At 27.9% G+C, this 20,512-nt stretch overlaps 1 long non-coding RNA gene and 1 pseudogene across 1 annotated transcript; both read right to left on the bottom strand.

The window, feature by feature from the left end:
• Positions 1-6,393: 6,393 nt before the first annotated feature.
• Positions 6,394-8,071, bottom strand: LOC149062208 (uncharacterized; annotated as a pseudogene).
• Positions 8,072-14,043: 5,972 nt separating this feature from the next.
• On the bottom strand, positions 14,044-15,964 carry LOC149062207 (uncharacterized). The gene is made up of 4 exons (XR_016190329.1): positions 15,052-15,964; positions 14,900-14,992; positions 14,748-14,840; positions 14,044-14,128 (listed from the first exon to the last, which is right to left on the bottom strand). It is a non-coding gene; the product is annotated as an uncharacterized LOC149062207 (long non-coding RNA).
• Between the last annotated feature and the right edge of the window lie 4,548 nt (positions 15,965-20,512).

The raw sequence follows: 20,512 nt of genomic DNA, 5'->3' as shown, positions 1-20,512 counted from the left end.
GACACAAGCTAAATAAAATATATATATAAATATATTAAATCCATTATGGATTATTTTTCATACAGGTAATATCCATTGTTACCTAGTATACTGAATGCAGAATGTTAACAATAGTACCGTCTTCACGACGCCACTGCAAACTGCAGACGTGACGACAAAAATAATACCCATGTGGCAATGTCCCATTATAATATGTTTATAAACTATAAAGGTCTAAAATACCTCTTACTCTCCTGTGGTCTTCGATTTTCAAACACACAAAATAATATTATTATACCATTTGCACAATGGGTATAGGGTACATAAGACATCCGTTGTCGTTCGTTTGACATTTATCCTTATTAATTTATCTATTTTTCAGACAAAGGAATATATAGACCTTTTATTATAAGCCGTGTTCCGGATGTGCATCATATTATACGCTTTGAGTTTCTCTCACATTCAAAATCGTAAATTGGAATAGAAACAGAAAATACACATTTGTATTGTACTGGTATATATTATATAAAATCATCTTTGAACATAGATAGTTGGTACGTTGGGGTATAAATGTATAATACAGTAAAATAAATTAAATTTTAAGAGCGTGATAAGCAGTTAGGGCAGATAAGACTTGTTTACCAAATACATATTCATATTTTCAACTCATCAGATTAACCGGACATTAAGAATTAAATAGCTAAATTGTTAATTTAAATTAAATTAAATTAAATTAGTAATTTATTTTTCTCTGCTACCTAGTGGCAAAAATATGATTAATATTTTGACATAATAATATAATAGTATGTAACGTTTATAGAACTTATATTTACTTATTGTTATTACATTAAATATAGTTCAATAGTTGATTATAAATAATATTTAATAATATTGGCGGCGGTCTATGGCGATTTGAGTAGACCGTTTTTGGTGCATTGCACCACCAATATTAGGATGGTGACTGGTGTGTGAGTGGTCTTGGTTGAGCATATGCTGACCGCAATGTTTAATGTTAATGTTCCATAAAGTAATGAAGTACCCAGTGGCGTATATAGAAATAATTTTTGGGGTGGGCTATAGTAGATAGAAATTATTAAGTGATCTAGCACCTAGAGGCATATTATTAAAAGCACATTTATCTAAGGTACCTAAACGTAAACAAGTTATATTACAATCAGTATTCACTATTCAGCACCTAATATTATATGATATGTACATTTCTTATGCAAGGTAGATTTTTTCTATTTAGTAAGTATAGAAAAAAATAATTGTAGGTATGTACCTATTATATAACATTAAACCCTTCGTAACTTTACATAAAACAAAATAAAACAAATAGGTAAAAATCATTTTTCTATTTTTTTTTACAAAACTATTTACAATGTCATTGATTTGCAACGGTATATTTCTATGAATTGTCATTAAGGCTAATCCAGTTAACCGAACATTTCCACATTGATTTCTTATATAAGTTTTTAATCTTCCAAGAGTTGAAAAACTTCTCTCTACACTTGCAGTAGTAATTGGTATTGTACATAAAATTTTCAGCAGAATATAAATATTAGGGAACAAATCAAATTCACATACTTTAAGGGCTGTTAGAGCATTCTTTGGAATCTTTTGAATGGTTGTATCAATCATTTTCCACTTTTCAACCCATAGTTTCCACTCTTCTTCAATCATAGCTTCTCCATTTTCAAAATCAGTGAGGTAAAAGTGTACAGCATCAACAATATTTTCATATTTTGATTTAACTGCATTTATTGGTATAATATTTTGTAAGCTCACAAGAGTCTTTTTATGTTTGGAAAATCTGTTGACTAATGATGAGTTTAATTCATCAAGATATGGTATGAATAAGCTAATTCTATAATATACATCTGGAGAGTTAGTCGAATAATTATGACGATGTCTTTGGATACCAACAATCCTAGGTATTGATGGTTCAACATTAAGTTTAGAACTAATAGCTTGAGCACTTAAATACAATTGTTTAAATTCAATTTCAACGTTAGATCTAATATCATTTATGACTGATTGTACAAGTTCTATGTGCCCAATAGCAGAACTTAAATCAATATCAGGTTTTTGCAGGCTAACTGATATTTGATGAGTTATAGCCAACATTTTGCTAACAGTGACTAATGTTATTAAAAATTCAAAATCACAAAGTTTTTTATGAAATGATCGAGCAGCTGCTCCATCATCTTTATTATCTGACATTATCTGTTCCATAGTTTCAATAATTGGTAAAATATCATTTTTGAAATTAACAATTGCTTCATGCCGTTCTACCCATCTAGTGTCACAGTAATTTATTAAACGTAAAGGTGTCAATCCTTGTTTAGATAATTTTGTTTTTAAGATATTAGATCTTCTCACCGATGCTCTCATAAAAAAAGTCAAAATATTGTAAGTACAGTACTTTTACTAATTATTATAATTTATAATTATGGACAAAGGAAAATAATTAAGACGTTCGACTGCAACTTGCAAGGCGGCGAAATGGCGAATGATTCAGCGTCTGCCGCCGACAATGCTATCAACGACAACGTAATACGTAAACATAACTCTCGAATAAAGTATATTGTATAGACCAATAATATTATTAACCAACCTATAAATAGCATTCATATTAACTGATAAACAATTATTATTGCCAGTCTGAACGGCTGGGCGTCTGGCAGCATAATATTATCATTTTATTTTCCCTCAGATATACATACAGAAAATAAACGTTGATAATAGATAATGTCAAATATTCGTATAATATTATTACTTATTAATTTATAGTACCTACATAATAAATATGTTGTTATTCTATTTAAAAATTAAGATTGTTATTTCGGGGGGGGGGGGGGGGCTGCGGCCCACTAACCCCCCCCCCCCCCCCACCCCACCTATATACGCCACTGGAAGTACCTAATCAATGACATTTGATAAATGATAATCGTGGCTGAAACTGTTGAATGCGTCAAGATAAGAATATAAGATCGATTATAAATTGTAAATAATATATTACAAATTTACAATTACACTATTATAGTAATTATAAACAGTGGTATTAGCATAAGGCTTTATTTCACAAACAGTCATAGTATCCGAGGTACACCATCATGCTTATAATGAAATCACACAGCCGATTGCTGAAGTGCTGAACACTGCCGACTATTATGTTTAATATGATTAATTGAGTTTTAAAAATTTGATTTTCATCTGATTTTATTTTTGTTGCATAACGTGTGTACTACGTATGTCGTATGTGTATGACACTTTAAATCGGTCAGTAATAAGCATCTACTTCCTAATTAATTAATTGTGTTTTTAAATAATGTATTCTAATGAAAATGAAAAATGTGAATGTAGTAAATCTTATTAATGATGTGAGCCCCGTTCGTAAATCTAAACAAAAAAATCATACTATCAAGACTTTTTTTACTTTACCTTAAGCCAAAAAAATATTTTAAGATTTTTCCAGAATATCGGAATGTAAGTTACTTACTCTGTTTATTTTTATCGTTTTATTACGTATTGTTTTTATAACTTTAATGATAGTAAACATATTTCTTATTTATGAAAGATAATACAAACAACTATACTTTAGAAGTTGAGGGTGAAAACCCTACAACGTCATCAAGTGAATACGATAAAAAATCCCCGAAAAATCTACGTTTGATGGTCCTTACACTGCAGATTTGGATAAATAGCATTTTCATAATGTGTACTTATTTTTAGGTATTCAAATTTTTATTTAAAACAATATTTTGATGGGAAAATAAACACTTACAAATTGGTAAAAACAAAATAAAAGTTTGGATTTATTGTTAGATAAATTATTTGATTGAAATTAGGATTTGAGTATTTGCATTTAAATATTTTACGATGTTATCTTAATATAATGTAGACTATTATAATTAATTTCGTATTAAATAATAACGATCTAGGTACCTATGTATACCTAATATAGATTTGCAATTATATTTTTATTTATAAACAACTACTTGAATTATTATTTATTATAGAAGTAATGAATACTAATGATATTGAAAATACTAATACAACATAATGAAGAACCGATTGTCTCTGTTACTTATATTTGTCTACTAGTTCCAGGTAATAAATAAAATAATGTTTTTTTTTTTTTCAATAAAATAACCATCACTACTCATTAGGTGTGATTCATAAGTCGTAACCATACCTACTTTATTAACTATAGTCTATAATAATTTAAATGCTATAATATTAGTTAAAATGTAGAGATAAATCTATTAATTTATTTGGTTGTCAATTTGTCATTTTTTGTCAGTGGCTGAAGCACAAATTAACTTATTTAAATAGTTTAACCTATTAAAAGTACGTGTTCTAACAAGACAATGGACTACTTTCAATAGTATATCTAATTTTTCTTTTTTAAACTCATTCATCAAGGAATTGCTAAGTCTTGTCATAACTTTCGGTTGTTTATTTAAAGTACATTTTCCATGGAAATTATTAAATAATTTTTCTAAAGTTAGTGCACAGTTGAATAAAATAGGCGATGGAGTTGTCAGGTTACTCCTTGAAACATGTTGAATCCATGATGATCCATATAAACCATAGATATTTGGTTGCATAATGGTTTGCCACATATCCAGACACATACTCAATGCACAATCAACCTCCACTTCAGTCAATTCATTGACTGAATTCATCTTTAATTATGACTTAAGGTTAGTGTGAAAAATTAAAATTAACTAGTATTTGCTACATTCACTCACGTGCGATTCAAATTGATCTAATAAAACCATACTTTCTAATGGTAAGTGCCAGCTGATCCAAAAGTTAACTCTATTTTGGCTATTTCTTCATTATTACACATTTGTTGATATAGTTCCATATGATTTTCAGTTCTTAATTCAGCCTCATTGATAATAACTCTGATTCCTCAGAATCACATTAGTTTAGGTGACGTATTGGTAATACTTATTCCTTTAAAATTAAAAAATGTTATATATATTATATTTATATTAATGAAATTGTATATTGTATTGTACTATACCATTTTGAAACGGTTTCAAACTTGTAGTTTCTTTACCTTTATTGTGAACTCTCATATGTTCTATTAAAATGTTCATTTTGCTTAATATTTTATTTAGGTTGTGTTAATCCAGTTCATAAGATAATACAAATTTATCTTTAGGCAATTATGCATTAAGTAAATCAAACCAATCATTAAAAAGTTTGATTACAATTGACGCCTAGATAGAATTAAAAATAAGGCATTTAAACAATTTTATAACATACTATTGGAAGGTAAAAGGAAACAACATTAATAATGGAACTAGTTGTAGTATACAATGATAGATATGAATTTCTAAGTCTTAAATATGAAATGTAATAAAATTATTTATTTTTTTAATGTAGGTGATAGTAATTATTAATCTACTTCTTTCCAATTGGTGAATTGCAATAAATTTTTTTGGCTAAAATATGAAATTGCTTTTGCCATTAAATTTCACAATATCTGGGCTGCTAATTTCACATTTAGTATTTATGATACTACATTTAAATGGAGATCTGTAACTTTGTAAACACGACTTAAATCTCCTTTGTTTAGACCAACAATATCTTGAAGAACTTGTTTTCCAATATATGTTTGATTTGGTAAAACAAAACCTCTGTCCAATAAATGATTTCTAACAAGTTTTAAGAGATGTGGAACATCAGCAAACATGTAAATTTGTTCTCCAGAAACAGGATGCTCAAATAAAGTTTTTGTTGGTGTGGCTCCAAGACAGTGATTTCCAAAGTCTGATATTTGTAGGCCCCATGTAGCTAACAATGGCTATTACCTCAAAACCACAGTCATTTAGCTGAGTTATAACTTCAAATAACAACTATTGATTCATTGGTGAATATTAATCATAATATAAAGCATTTAGAAAATAGGCCTTTAAAGGCTTTAATGTTAACAATTTAAATATATTGTACAAAATTGTTATGTTTATTGAGTTATTATGATTATTCAATTTCACACCTCTAGCAATCATGACCTGAACACACTTAAATGGACCCAAAACTCGTTTTACTTTTTTGCCATAACAAAATTATTGTGCTACATAAATTTCATCAAATGAAATCACCGTAACTTTGGAAAATGAAATACATGGATCCTCATATTAAGTTGCTGTAAAATAGCAGTTGGATGATATTAAATCAAATAGAACTGCGGCTATGCTGTGCATATGTAATACATTTTACATTTATAATCAGCCCCCTTTTTAATGTGCTGAAATGATATACACACGTTTAATATGCATTGCAAATGTAACAACCCAAAAATGCCAGCTTTTTTCACTTTTTTTAATATTTGAGAACGGACAATATCACTCATAACTAAAAGCATTGTGTTTTGGCTATTATTAGATAAATAAGTCAATCGAATTTTTTCTGGGCAGATTCAAGTATAGCGATATGAGAAGAAAGTAATGCATTATGTTTAGCATAAAGCTTAATTAATTCGAGAAAGTTTCCTTGATTCTTGAATAACCAAGATTCATTATGACCTCTTAAGGATGAATTTTGACGACCGAGATATAATAACACTTCAAATATTATTTTTACAATTTCTCTATTCTCTGCAACTTTGCTATTAGAATCTTGTAAATATTTTATATCTACTCTTTGATTACTCAAATACATAACTTTTCTAACCTCAGATTGCAAATGGTTTGGAGATGCTTCATGAGTATCAAGCTTATATGATATATGTCTCCAGTCATTAGAACCACATCTAGCAAGTTGGTTAGACTTTCCGTCGACTGTGCCAAATAGTTTGCATACAATACAAAAAACTTTATCCTCAGTTTGTGAATAAGATAGCCATTTACGCCTAACAAACTCCCCTGTTGCAATTTTTTAAAATAATGTTGCTCATGGAATGATCTCAAATGTTGTCCTTGCTTTCTTGAAGGAAATTTACCATCTTTTAATTCTATTGGTTGTGGTTGACATGGTTCTTGATGTGCGATTTGCGAAAAACGTTCAATTAAAATATTTGAACATACAAGTAAAGGCGGATCATTAGGAAACATTTCATATTGATTTGATATTTTATCCACTACATCTACTGGTAACAGTGTGCCTCTACACAGAAAATTAAAAAATACAAATTATGTAATATATATATTTAATACACTGAAGTTGTTAAAATAATTATTTTAATAATACAAATTATTTATTGTATTACAGTGGATATGATATATGATTATGAAAAATGATCGTAGTTTTAAATTTTTATACAGTAATCATAATAAAATAATTTATATATAATAATTTTATAAATCATATAATATATGAGTCAATTACTTTTAAATAAATAATATAATTTACCAGATATATCATGATCATCATTAATATCTTCAATAATTGAACTATTTAAATTTGGAATAATTATATCAGGTTCTATGTTTCCATTTTCAATATCAAGTATATGAATATCTCCCAAAGCTGTTAAATCTTGCTCATCTGTAATCGTGAATAATTTTTTAATACTGAAAATAAAAATTTTAAATCTTATATAACACATATATATTTTGTATAATATAAGACCCATATTTAAATGAATTTAAGATATCATTGAAAAAAGTGTACTTTTTAATATAGGATATTAAGTGAATATTTTCCCTTTTTTTCTATTTTACCGTTTGTTAGAATATAAATGTAATAGTGTTTTAATAATATAATTTAAATTACTTATAAGTCACCTAAAATGATTTAATTAATAGTCAATAGGTACAATAAATTATTTTATAACTCGCATAATATATGAATCAATTACTTTTAAATAAATAATATAATTTACCAGATATATCATGATCATCATTAATATCTTCAATAATTGAACTATTTAAATTTGGAATAATTATATCAGGTCCTTTATTTCCATTTTCAATATCAACTACATGAATATCTCCCAAAGCTGTTAAATCTTGATCATCTGTAATGATGAATAATTTTTTAATATTGAAAATAAAAATTTTAAATCTTTTATAAAAAAAATTTCTCTCCATAAATCACTTAAATTCAATCTATTTGCCGAAGTGTGAGCCATACTGTCATAGTATTAATCCGTATTTAATATGTATAACTTAATAATATAATGATTAGAAATTTAGAAATTAGCATTTTCCAGATTGAATAGTAGTTTCTTATATACCTAATAGGTAGGTACTAGGTACTATAATAGAAGTATAGAACATAATATACCATTTATAGTTATAACAAATGAATTTTAAATACCAAGCGTCTAAAACTTATATCTAGATAAAATAAGAAGGCACCTAGTTTAAAATTTTAAATTCTACAAATAAATAAAAATCGTAAAATTAGTGTATACTTCCCAGTTTTTTAATTTTTTTTGCATCAGACTCAGAAGACTCAGTAGAAGTAGAACTAGAAGGCGTCAAAAATCTTTTAAAATATTATGTAGATAAATATTTTGAAGATGAATTTTTTTATTGGTCATTCTGCATGCACTTAAATGTCTTCCCCAATTCGTTGAATTAAAATTTTTTTTTCCACATAGACATACATCGACGGTAGACATGATTAATAAATAAATATAATTTTAAAACTGTTTAAAATTTTAAACACAGATTGATCACAACACAACTATAGTCACAATTTTAACACTACTAAACTGATTATAATTATAAAATACAAGAAAAATCGTAGTCTGCAGTCGTAACTCGTACTTCGTAGGTACGGGCGTCGGGCACTGGCTAGACAATTGTGATGTTTTTGTAGCAGATAGCAGTACGGACTACGGGCCAAGTATTAACTAAACTATCTGGATTTACCAATACGATAATGTCGATAACACACTGTTTACTATTAATAGATCACCAATAATAACAAAAACAGTTCGCCGTATTACTGTGATGTTCACTGTTCACACAAAAGCAAAATAAAAAAAAAACCCCACAAACGATTTTAAAACGATCACAGTTAAATATACCCGTTGGCCAGTTTGGTTGTATTATAATATATTAATATAATAATATTGAATATATAGAATATACAATATTGTAGGTTTATATAGAATTCCTTTATTTATAAAAAAATTGTATTTTAAAATTTATTACATTTAAGAAACATAACCTTTTCAAAATGGTCGTCAGTTATTCTCCCTCTACGTTTTGTGAGTATAGCGTTGCTTACACTAAAAATTCTTTCAACAGAAGCACTGCTTGGTAACGGAGTGTTGTGTTCTATAAAAACTTTTTTAATGTTGGGTGTGTCTTCTAAAACCAATAAATTCTTCGTAGGGCTCTTATTCAAAAAACTTGATATTTCATTTTCAATGGAAATGTTGGAATTTGAATGAATTTTGGACCAAGAAAAAAATGAAGATGTTTCATCATCATGTTTATTAGTATTTTCAATTTTTTCATTATCTATGTTAGATGTCTCAATACCTTCAGACTTTGATTTTTTTTTTAACAGCTTCTTTGAAGTTAGCAACAGCCAAATCTTTGATTATATTATTATTTATCCACAATGTCTTAAAATATAGTTGAGATAAAGCAGCAATAACTAAAAACTTATCTGCTTGTTCTTTTCGAAAGCGTGTTTCAATGCTTGTTTTGATAATATTAATTAATGTTGCACAATAATTTAATCTCTTTTTTGTAAGCAAATCATCATATTTTGATAACAATATAGAAATAGTAGGCAGTAAAAAACCAAAATACATGTTTTTTTCACCCAGCTGCTAGAGGTTCCATGATAGTTACATAATCTTCCATTAATTCAATATCTTATTTTTTTAAAACGCACAACACCAATTGAGTCACACAATCTAACATATTTTGAAAAATTCACTTTAATATGATTCAATAAAAAGTTAATGGAATCATAAGTGGAATTCCATCTGGTTTCATTTGGTGTCACTAGATACACTCCAAAACATTCTTTAATACTGTCTGCAACTTGAGTAGAGCGGTTTTGTTTGTTCCATAGATTATTAGCTTTAGCAAAAGTAGCTCTACATTGCTGTTTGTAGTTCCATAGTGTTGAAGATTTACTTTTTACGGAAGCCAACTCTTTTTCTATGTCCTGAAAGTAAAAGAAAAGTCATTCAGTTTAAAATTTAAATTGCTATTTGCTAGATATACATTAATATAAAAATGTTAGTTCTTACATTGGTTGCAATTAGATTCAAAGTATGCGCAGCACATCTATGATGCTTGGGTAGAATATAATCTATATCTTCTACTTCATCAAATAGGTCTGCAATATTTACATAAGCAGTACCGTCTGTATTTTCATCACCTATATCAAAATCGTCTGATTCTTCACTATCAGATAAATGAGTGATATTATTTTCAATTGGTAAATCAACATCATTTTTTTGACCATAAACTCTGAAAAAGGATATACCTAATATAGTTTACTCCAATAAAGACTGCTATTAACTATGTAACTAATAGTCCTAATAAATAAATTATATAAAAATGTAATTCAATCTTACTTAAAACTCTTGACAAAATTTGATCCATTGTCTGTTGTTGAGTACACTATTTTATCATTTATGTCAAAAACAGTATATACTGACTCCATTGCTCTAGCCAGTACATCATAAGTATGTTTACCTTTCAAAGGTTTTATAGATAGCAAATAAGATTGGCGTTCAAATGTTTTTGTATCGATCCAGTGAACAGTAATTCCTAAGTATGATCTATTTATAAACAAATAAAATTATGTATCAGTAATTAGTAATACAAATATAAAATAATACAGTACCTAATACATTTAATGATGTCAAAATATTTTATTTTATAAAAAAATACATTTATATATGTAAAGTCCCTCCAAGTCAAAAACTGAAATTGAGCCTATGTGACCAAATAAAAAATTAAATAAAATTTTTTGGTAAAAATACCATGTGTATATAAAAATCATAAACATGTGTATTGGCCCATTATATATTAAATTAAATGTATAAGTGTATTAGAATTACCTTTTAAATGTAGACCAAGCATCAGCTGTCGTTGATACAAATTCAACCAAATTCAACTTGTTCTTTAATTTATCAAAGGCAACTTTATAGCTTTTATCTATACGTTTCATTAAAGTCTGGCGACATAATACAGTTCTTCCAGGATAGCCTTTGGAAATAATTGTTTTAAAACTTTCATGAGAAACCAAATTGAATGGTAAATGTGCATTTATTATGACGTCTAAGATCATTTGATCAAGGTCTTCTGTAAAATACAATTTAAGTACATACTATTACTATATTAATATATTATATTATTATTTATTATACTAAATCAACTGTACCTTGAGAAGTCAAATTTTTACGATTTGAAAAATTAAGTATTGACATCTGAACAGTATTTAAATTTTTGATTTTTTTTACATCAGAATCATCATGAATTTCAGTGTTGACTTTTCTTTTAACATCTATTGAAACAGTAGTAGGAGTTAGTAATTCTCTAATGGCCGGTTTCACCACCTAGAGTTAAAGTGCGAGTAATCGGTAACTCGGAGTTAGCGAGAAAAACGTATTTCACGACCTCGAGTTAGATGGTAACTCCAAGTTAATGAAAATCTTGACTCCCGGAATTTAACTCCTGATATTTCTAGGTAATAACGAGCTAAACTCTAGATTTTCAATGTTATAGGTTAGGTTTTTTTTTTTCGTCAATGTTGTTGTTTTTGTCATGGTTTTTATAAACTTGATATTTTCTTTAAGCCTTTAATTTTTAACCGGCCTAATGAAAAAAAAATATGAATCACAGAGTATTATTTGATTATTATGAGGATGACGAGATCGGCAAAGCGGTTATTGCATTGCAACGACGACCACGAATTTTTTATGAGCGAGTAAACTACTTGGAATTGTATGACAACCATGACTTTGTATGTAGATTTCGAATTTCTAAAGAAACGTTCCGAACTCTTTTGAGATTAATAGAAGCAGATATATCTCCGCCTTCTCAAAGGTTAGTAACTTTTAATTACAGTTAAAAATAGTTGCTATAAAAAAAAAACATTATCTCTATTCTGAATTTTTTTTCTTCCGTCTAAGATATTATGTTTTGTTTCAGGAACAGAGCTATATTAGCACCATGTAAATTATACATGATGCTGAGATACCTTGCAACAGGATCATTTTTATTAACTGTCGCAGACTTTACTGGTGTCAGTGAATCGTCAGCTTGTCGATACATTCATCAAGTTTGTAGAGCCATAGCAATTCATAGATCAAAATTCATTTATTTTCCAAAAAATGTTGTTGATATGAGAAAAGTTGTTAGTGGATTTTACAGCCTTAGTAATTTCCCTAAAGTGGTCGGAGCTGTGGATTGCACTCACATCAAAATTCAATCGCCAGGTAGACAAATAACTTATAAAATATATATGTTGATATAAATTATATTGGCATTAATGTGTCCTGTCTCCTGTATGATTAAACAATGGTTTGTCATGAATAATGAATATTGTAGGTGGAGATAATGCAGAAACATTTCGAAACAGGAAAGGTTATTTTTCCATCAATACACAATGTATTTGTAATCCGTGGCTTAAGATTATGTATATAGTGGCGCGATGGCCAGGGTCTTGCCATGATCAGATTATTTTTGACAACTCTTTAATCAAAAGTAAATTTGAAAATGATATTATAAAAGGATACCTATTAGGAGACGGCGGTTACGAAGTTAAGCCTTACCTAATGACTCCTTTGCTGAATCCTACCACACGAAGCCAGCAGTTATACAATGAAAGCCAAATCAGGACAAGAAATGTTATTGAAAGGTAAATATTCCGTTGTATATTCATCATAAAAGTATTTTGGTAAAATTAATATAATAATATAATAGTATTATAATATATAATAAAATAAAATTGTTTATATTAAATTAAAAATATATTTTTATTGGGTACATATTAATAATACATATTCTTTATAAATACATTATACTTATAAATAAGTATACTTGCATATTATCATATAGTTCTGCAAACAATTTTACATTTTACCACACATCAAATAAAGTTATTGTAGGTTTCAGTTTTTTGTTAACTGTTTTAATCACTGATTGTTTTCTTTCTTTTTTTTTTTGTCAGTATGTATTTGAGTATTTCTATTGGACTCTTTCTTTATTTTTTTTTTATCCTGTACCGTTATTTATTAATGTATTTTTAGTTGTAATTGTCAAGCTGTAATTATTTTATATTGGTAGCTTTAAAATAATAAAAAAAAACCACACATCAAAAAAATCAATGTTTGAAAATAATTCCTAATTTTTGTTGAATTTATATTAATTTAAGACTACTTTTTCAAATTCAAATGATAAGTAAAATTATCACTAAATTTTCTCATTAACATACAAGCTTCTTTGAACAGAAAATAGAAAGTATTAAAATTCTAATTTAAAGTTATTTTGTTATACTTTTGCAGATGTTTTGGTGTTCTTAAACGAAGATTTCCTGTGCTGAGCAAAGGAATAACAACTAGCCTAATCAATACACAAGCAATAATTGTGTCATGTGCTATTATCCATAACATTTGTATTGACCAGCACGATGTACTTCCAAATGATATCCAGCAAGAGGACTACGATATACAGAATATTGTAGAAGATAACCTTCCAAATTTAGCAGGGGTTACAAGAGGCAGACAAGAACGAGATCGTCTGATCAGGAATCACTTTGGCAATTTAGAGTGAAATTGGCCTTATAGTTATATTATTAAATAAATAAATAAACATTATTATATTATAATATTACGACTCATTGTACATATATATTTATTATTCTTATTGTGAGTCTTTAATTTTTTTTTTAAGTACTTCTATTTCTAACAACATTTTTTTTTCTTTTAAGGCTACATTTGTTTTCTTAATTTTATTTATTTCAAATTCTTGTTCCAAACATTTAATTTGCAATTCCACTAGTCTGTCTTTGTTCTGCAATAATGTTGTTGCCTCTGCAGTTCTACTCTTGAGACGTTTGTCTGAAAATTTATTATATATGTAAAATAGTGTTATACAAAATTATTTTTAGAATTTGAACTTGCTTCTGAGAGGAGTGCTTTTCTTCCGTTTTAACATTTGAGGTGTAACAACATTCCATGGCAATTTTTTACTGGTACTTGCACCTTAAATAAAGTTACATTTAAAAATTTATATTATTGTCAAATATGTGATTCATACATATAAGGCCAGTTTTATTGTCTTAAGATACTTCTCAACTACTTTAACTTATAGTATTTCAAATACTACTCAAATACTGTAAAAAAGTGTTTGGAATGCCTTTCAAATACTTTTGTTTTTAAAGTAGGTTTCTAATTAATGTAATATAGATACATCACACATAGTAGGTTTAAAATAATAATTATTTTATGTATTTGTTAAATAAGTTTTTATTATTAATTACATAATCAAATACAGAATATTAAATAAAATTATTATTCAATACTTGAAAAAGAATTTGAATACTTTTACTCACATACTTTACAGCACTGTAAAAAACTCTCCAACAACTATGATTATGTGTATTATAGAACCTATGTTATAAATTAGTCAATTGTTTTTTTTTTTACCTATTATTAAAAATGTATGGAGAATACATACCTAGTTAAAATTGCTAAAAATTAATTGAGAATTAAATTGTCAATGAGAAAGGGAAACATTTTTTGACCCTTGTGAAAGAAATCTATTCACCACTACTATGATATTAGAGAACAAATTCGTTATTTTGTCACATTGATTACATACCCTGGTCACTCCACAATTCTGTCTGTTTGGCATTAGATGATACATGTTGAGGTGTTACAACATTCCATTCCTGGTCTTTACTGGTACTTGCACCTTAAACAAGGTTACATTTTAAAATTTATATTATTGTATAATATATAATTTATACATACCTTGATCACTACACAAATCTGTCTGTTTGACATTAGATGATAACTTTTGAGGTGTTACAACATTCCATTCCTGGTTTTTACTGGTACTTTCGCCTTAAACAAGGTTACATTTTAAAATTTATATTATTCTAAATTATATAATTCATACATACGTTGGTCACTCCATAATTCTAATGTAAAGCTTGTAAATCCAGTTTGCAAGTAGTTAAAGGTAAATCATCCAATCCAGCAGCAGATTTAGTCAATTTAAAAACTAGAGGATTCTTAACTCACGTAAATCCAAAATTGTTCCAAATTATTCAAGCTTTGGAACTATGTTTTCTGAAACATGCAGGCTCAGCGAATCCATTTGATGACACATTTGAAGAATTCTTCAGCACCGAAAATTTAAAGTTGTGTTTTCCATGTGTAGATCATAAAACTGAAGTTTTAACTGATATATGTGTTATGTACATTACAATGAGAATGAGGCAGTATAGTTGGATAAAAAACCAAGAGACAAAAAAAATTAATAAAACAAAAAAAAAAATTGCTTAATTAGTAGTTACATAAGTATCTAGATATTATTATTCATAATTTATAAAATAAAACCTATAAACCTTTAAAAATAAATTAACTTTTATTGTATTTTCTATTTTTTTTTTCTGTTTGACTGAAATATTTAAAATTTAAATTAAGGGTTTGTGCTTGTACTCTGTAAACCCAGAAAGCTTACTGTAATACTGTATTTTGTACATTGTAGTTTTTTTTCTGTTCAACTGACAATACCTTGTAGCCTGTTGAGAGTTGACTTCTATTCATCATAATTTATAACTTAAATTATTGAACGGAGTATTACTAATTATTACTTATTAGTTATTAGTTATTATTATTAATTACTATTTAGTATTTACCATTGGTTTTAATGGTTTTATATTATTTTATTTTAATATATTATTTATAATATCTTGAGTAGGTATCTACAAAAAAAATCGAAAATATACACTAGATAGCGACAAAGTACACAGTACTTTTGATAAGAACATTTTACGGTCTTCTTATCATTCTTCGTTCGGCAACCAGTATATCTTTAATCGTGGTTAAAAGTTTTGGTTCAAAGTTGTCGTGTATTTCTTATGGGAAAATTTGTGATAACGGTTTGTTTGGAACCATGCATGTTATCATCACAATTTGTGACGTCACACTATTTACTCCTATTAATATAAAAACTGATACGTGATAACTGATCAAATAATATTATGTTATCACTTATCATACCATGCGGCTGGAAGAGTGTAACCCATAGAGTAATATAGAGGCGGCATTACCTATCATATTTGAAGTCAAACTGTCGGTCATTGACCCCGAAAAAGAGGAGTCTAACACCGATATTTTTTTCCGTTAGACCACGCTGCCCTTCAACAAATATTGATAACCATTTTGGCGCAACGTTGGTGTTATCAATGTTATCATTAACTGCATTAAATGTTTAATATTTGACCAAAGCAAGTGTTTTTATAGCTTCACTGGTAAACCCGGGCTTAGCATCAACATGCGAATACCATTTAGACAAAGTTCGTGCATGCGGCAAAATGGTATTGAATTGCTTCCTAACATAATTGTAAGCTTTAGCTGAAAATAAATGTAAAGACAAAGCAAACTGTCGAACAGCTGGGCTGTACTTTTTAGGAACTTTATGGTTAGTGTTTTTTTTATACCAATTAGTTATTAAGTTTTTGTGTTTACCAAACGATTCCAACAGCATATCAAAGCATCATCATTAATAAGATTTTCTTTCCTTAGTTGAGAAATTATTGTTTTTAATGATGCAATTTTTTTATTGGCTCGTCTCAGGTTTAGTTGTAGAACTTTCATTTTTTTGTTTTTAACTTCAACTTCATTCATTAATTTGCGAACTCCAAACTTCAAAAATCTTCGTTTTGGTTATCTTGGTCAAAAATATTACTAGCAGCTAAGTAAGAAGACTTCCTATTTTTCTAAACAGAAATTATTAATAATTAATTGATACTTACTATGAATAGAAATTATTTACTATAATAAATTAATAAACTTACTTGAATCGTATAATCTTCAGAGTTAGTATTTGATTGCATAGTAACATCTAACTGCAATGACTCTTCACCAGATATTGACAGTTGTTTATGACCAATCTCGTTAGTAGGCAACTAAAATTAAATTAAAATGATTATATCAATATATCACATTAAAATCTTATTAAAACACTATGCATGTAATATAATTATAAGAAGAATTACTTTTACTGGAGAATTTTCATCTAATACGGACACTCCTTCACAACATATATCATTTCCAGATACTAAAATAGGTTTATTTACATGGACATTTTGTGTGGAATTTAAATTAGCTGTATTTGACTGCATAAAAACATCTAACTGCAATGGCTCTTCAGCAGATATTGATAGTTGTTCACAGCCAATCTCATTAGTAGGCAACTAAAATTAAATTTGAATGATTATATCAATACCTCGCAAAATCATTAAAATATTATTAAAACACAATACATATAATAAAATTAGAAGTAAAATTACTTGTACAGCTGGAGAATTTTCATCTAATACATCTGACAATGCTTCAAGAAAAAAAGAGCTTGACTGACCAGTTTTAGATAGTATTTCAGGATAGACATTTTTTGCCTGAAATAAAATAGAATACAATGTTTAACATATCAAAAATTTATTATATTCAAATCGAATATGCTTTTATTTTAATTAAGTGTTTAAGTAATATAATTATACATGAATTACTTTTATTATTCAATGCTATTAAAAACTTACGTTTATCACTCTGGATATTGTGATATTAGGAACAGCATTTTTGCATAGATGTCTAGTGTTTTTATGTACAAGGAACAAAGATTCATCAAAGTGACTTGAACACAATATACTATTGTTATTGATATTATCTATTTTTAAACAATTTTCAGCGACAAAATCATACCATTTCTCTCTTATTGTCTGATTAGTAGGAAACCTAAATAACATTTCAAAGTTTGTTCAGTATACATTCAGTCATTTTCGAATCTGGCCACCCTTCAACTAAATAAAGAATAGGTAGGTGACTGTTTGGTTGAAAATTAAAGAGGTACTTACTTGTGAAATGTAATATTCTGCAATTTTGAAGCAGAATTTCTAGACCGCTTACATACAAAACAACTAGGCATTTTTTCGGGAATTTAAATTAAATTCAAAAGAATAAGAAAACTTGAATATAATTTAATACAACGGAAAACACTCGTGAAAACACTGAAAACAAAGTTATACAGTATATGCCGTCAAATATTAAACATTTAATGCAGTTAATGATAACATTGATAACACCAACGTTGCGCCAAAATGGTTATCAATATTTGTTGAAGGGCAGCGTGGTCTAACGGAAAAAAATATCGGTGTTAGACTCCTCTTTTTCGGGGTCAATGACCGACAGTTTGACTTCAAATATGATAGGTAACGCCGCCTCTATATTACTCTATGGGTTACACTCTTCCAGCCACGAATGGCTCTTAGCAGGAAAAATTTTTTGTAGAATCCATGACGTCAAATCTCATGAAACTGTGATAAGACGGACTATGATAACAATGATAACGAGAATATCAATGTTTTGTTTTTCAAACTTCAACTGAAAGTCAGAAACTTGATGACCTTGCCAGATGATACAATCTTGGTGGGAAAATACGATAATTTAAAGTTTGGTCCGATCCCCCACCAAACCATTCAAAATAATAATACTACCTATTAAAATAAATGTTTATTAATAGCAAAATAGTAAATTGTAATATAATATTATATAATACTATTTTTATTTTATAAAATGGTATATTAAAGTATTTTACTATACTATTACCTCTCTGCAAATAAGTAAATAGGGAGTAACGACTATTTTAATAGCAATTATCATTTATAATTAGCAAGAGCAGTACTATTTTATTGATCTTAATCAGTCAGTTCTCAGTTCTTCCATCGTTTGCCTATTGTTAAATCATATTTTAAGTTGTATTAAATTATTAATTCTTTTAAAATGAACAGTGAAACTAAAGATAATCCTGATAATCCAAAAAGGGTGAGAACTCCGGAACATTTTAAACGATGAAGAGGAGATAGGTAAACTAATTTATTACTACATTGTTGGTGTTGTATGCAGGTGGTCTACTTATTGTCGTTAGTTAGAGATAAAAGTTTTGAAAGGATAATTAAAATTGCAAAACCAAAAAAAAAACTTCTAAAATTATTCAAATTATTACAGCTCAGAAAAAATCTTCCGAGGTAACACCAAATATGATATCCAAAATTGATGGTTACTGGTTGGTAAATTTTATATCAAGCTACAGTGTTCTTTATAAAGTTAAGAAAATTATATTATGTCAGAGTTGTAAATTATAATTGTAACCAAAATGTATAACTGACCAATAGATATTCTCCCCATATTTATATCAAAATAACTTACCTCTTAAGTTTTAGTGGTTATAAAAATGGGTATTAACAAGTTTAAATATTGAATGATTTTAATTAATTGCAGTTACAAAAATCATTAATTTGCCCAGCCTTGGTAAATAGTACATACAGATTCAAAATATGATAAAGTAAAAAAAATTAACTTATTAGGTACCCAGAATATTTATCTACCTACTTTAATTTAACGCTCACATAATGAATACTTTATAAAAATAAAACTGATCCAGTCATCGACAGTTTCACAATAAAACACAAAAAACACAACATTTCTCCAGGTACTTATATCGTTATCCTAGGCAGAATTAAACAATATTAGACACAAATAACAAAATTACCAAGTACGATATTTACCAGCAATAATGGTATTCACTGAGTCAGAGCACATACATACAACACCAACAATGTAGTAATAAATTAGTTTACCTTCTATATTTTCAAAATGTAGCAATTTCGTCTCAATATTTACATTATGTATACTCTGTAAATGAACAATCAATCCAGACATTGATGAAAAGGATTTCAGACATAACGAACATAATGATTGACGCTGTACATTTTTCATCAAATGGCTTTTGACATGCTGAATCAAAACCTTTTTTAAGTCAAAAGTTTCGTTACAATCATTGCATGTGTATAAGTTACGTTTAATTTTAATTTAAATAATTTAAATTTAGTTTTTTTAAGTCTTTATGTTTAATCCTCATATGCTTGTTAAAACCTGAAATTGATTGAAACTTTGCTTCGCAAACTTCACAGGAATACATAATTTTGTTCGTAAAAGTTTAAACTTATAGAACTTGATTTAAGTGAAGTAAAAGCAAATTCAAATTTCAGACTTTCAGTTGAAGTTTGAAAAACAACATTGATATTCTCGTTATCATTGTTATCATAGTCCGTCTTATCACAGTTTCATGAGATATGACGTCATGGATTCTACAAAAAATTTTTCCTGCTAAGAGCCATTCGTTTCCAGCCGCATGGTATGATAAGTGATAACATAATATTATTTGATCAGTTATCACGTATCAGTTTTTATATTAATAGGAGTAAATAGTGTGACGTCACAAATTGTGATGATAACATGCATGGTTCCAAACAAACCGTTATCACAAATTTTCCCATAAGAAATACACGACAACTTTGA

This window comes from Diuraphis noxia, unplaced genomic scaffold (genome assembly GCF_037042655.1).
Source record: "Diuraphis noxia isolate RWA-SAM2 unplaced genomic scaffold, SU_Dnox_SAM2 contig0001, whole genome shotgun sequence".
Classification (NCBI taxonomy): domain Eukaryota; kingdom Metazoa; phylum Arthropoda; class Insecta; order Hemiptera; family Aphididae; genus Diuraphis; species Diuraphis noxia.
The sequence above is the reverse complement of the archived record's forward strand: the minus strand, read 5'-3'. Positions and strand labels throughout refer to the sequence as shown.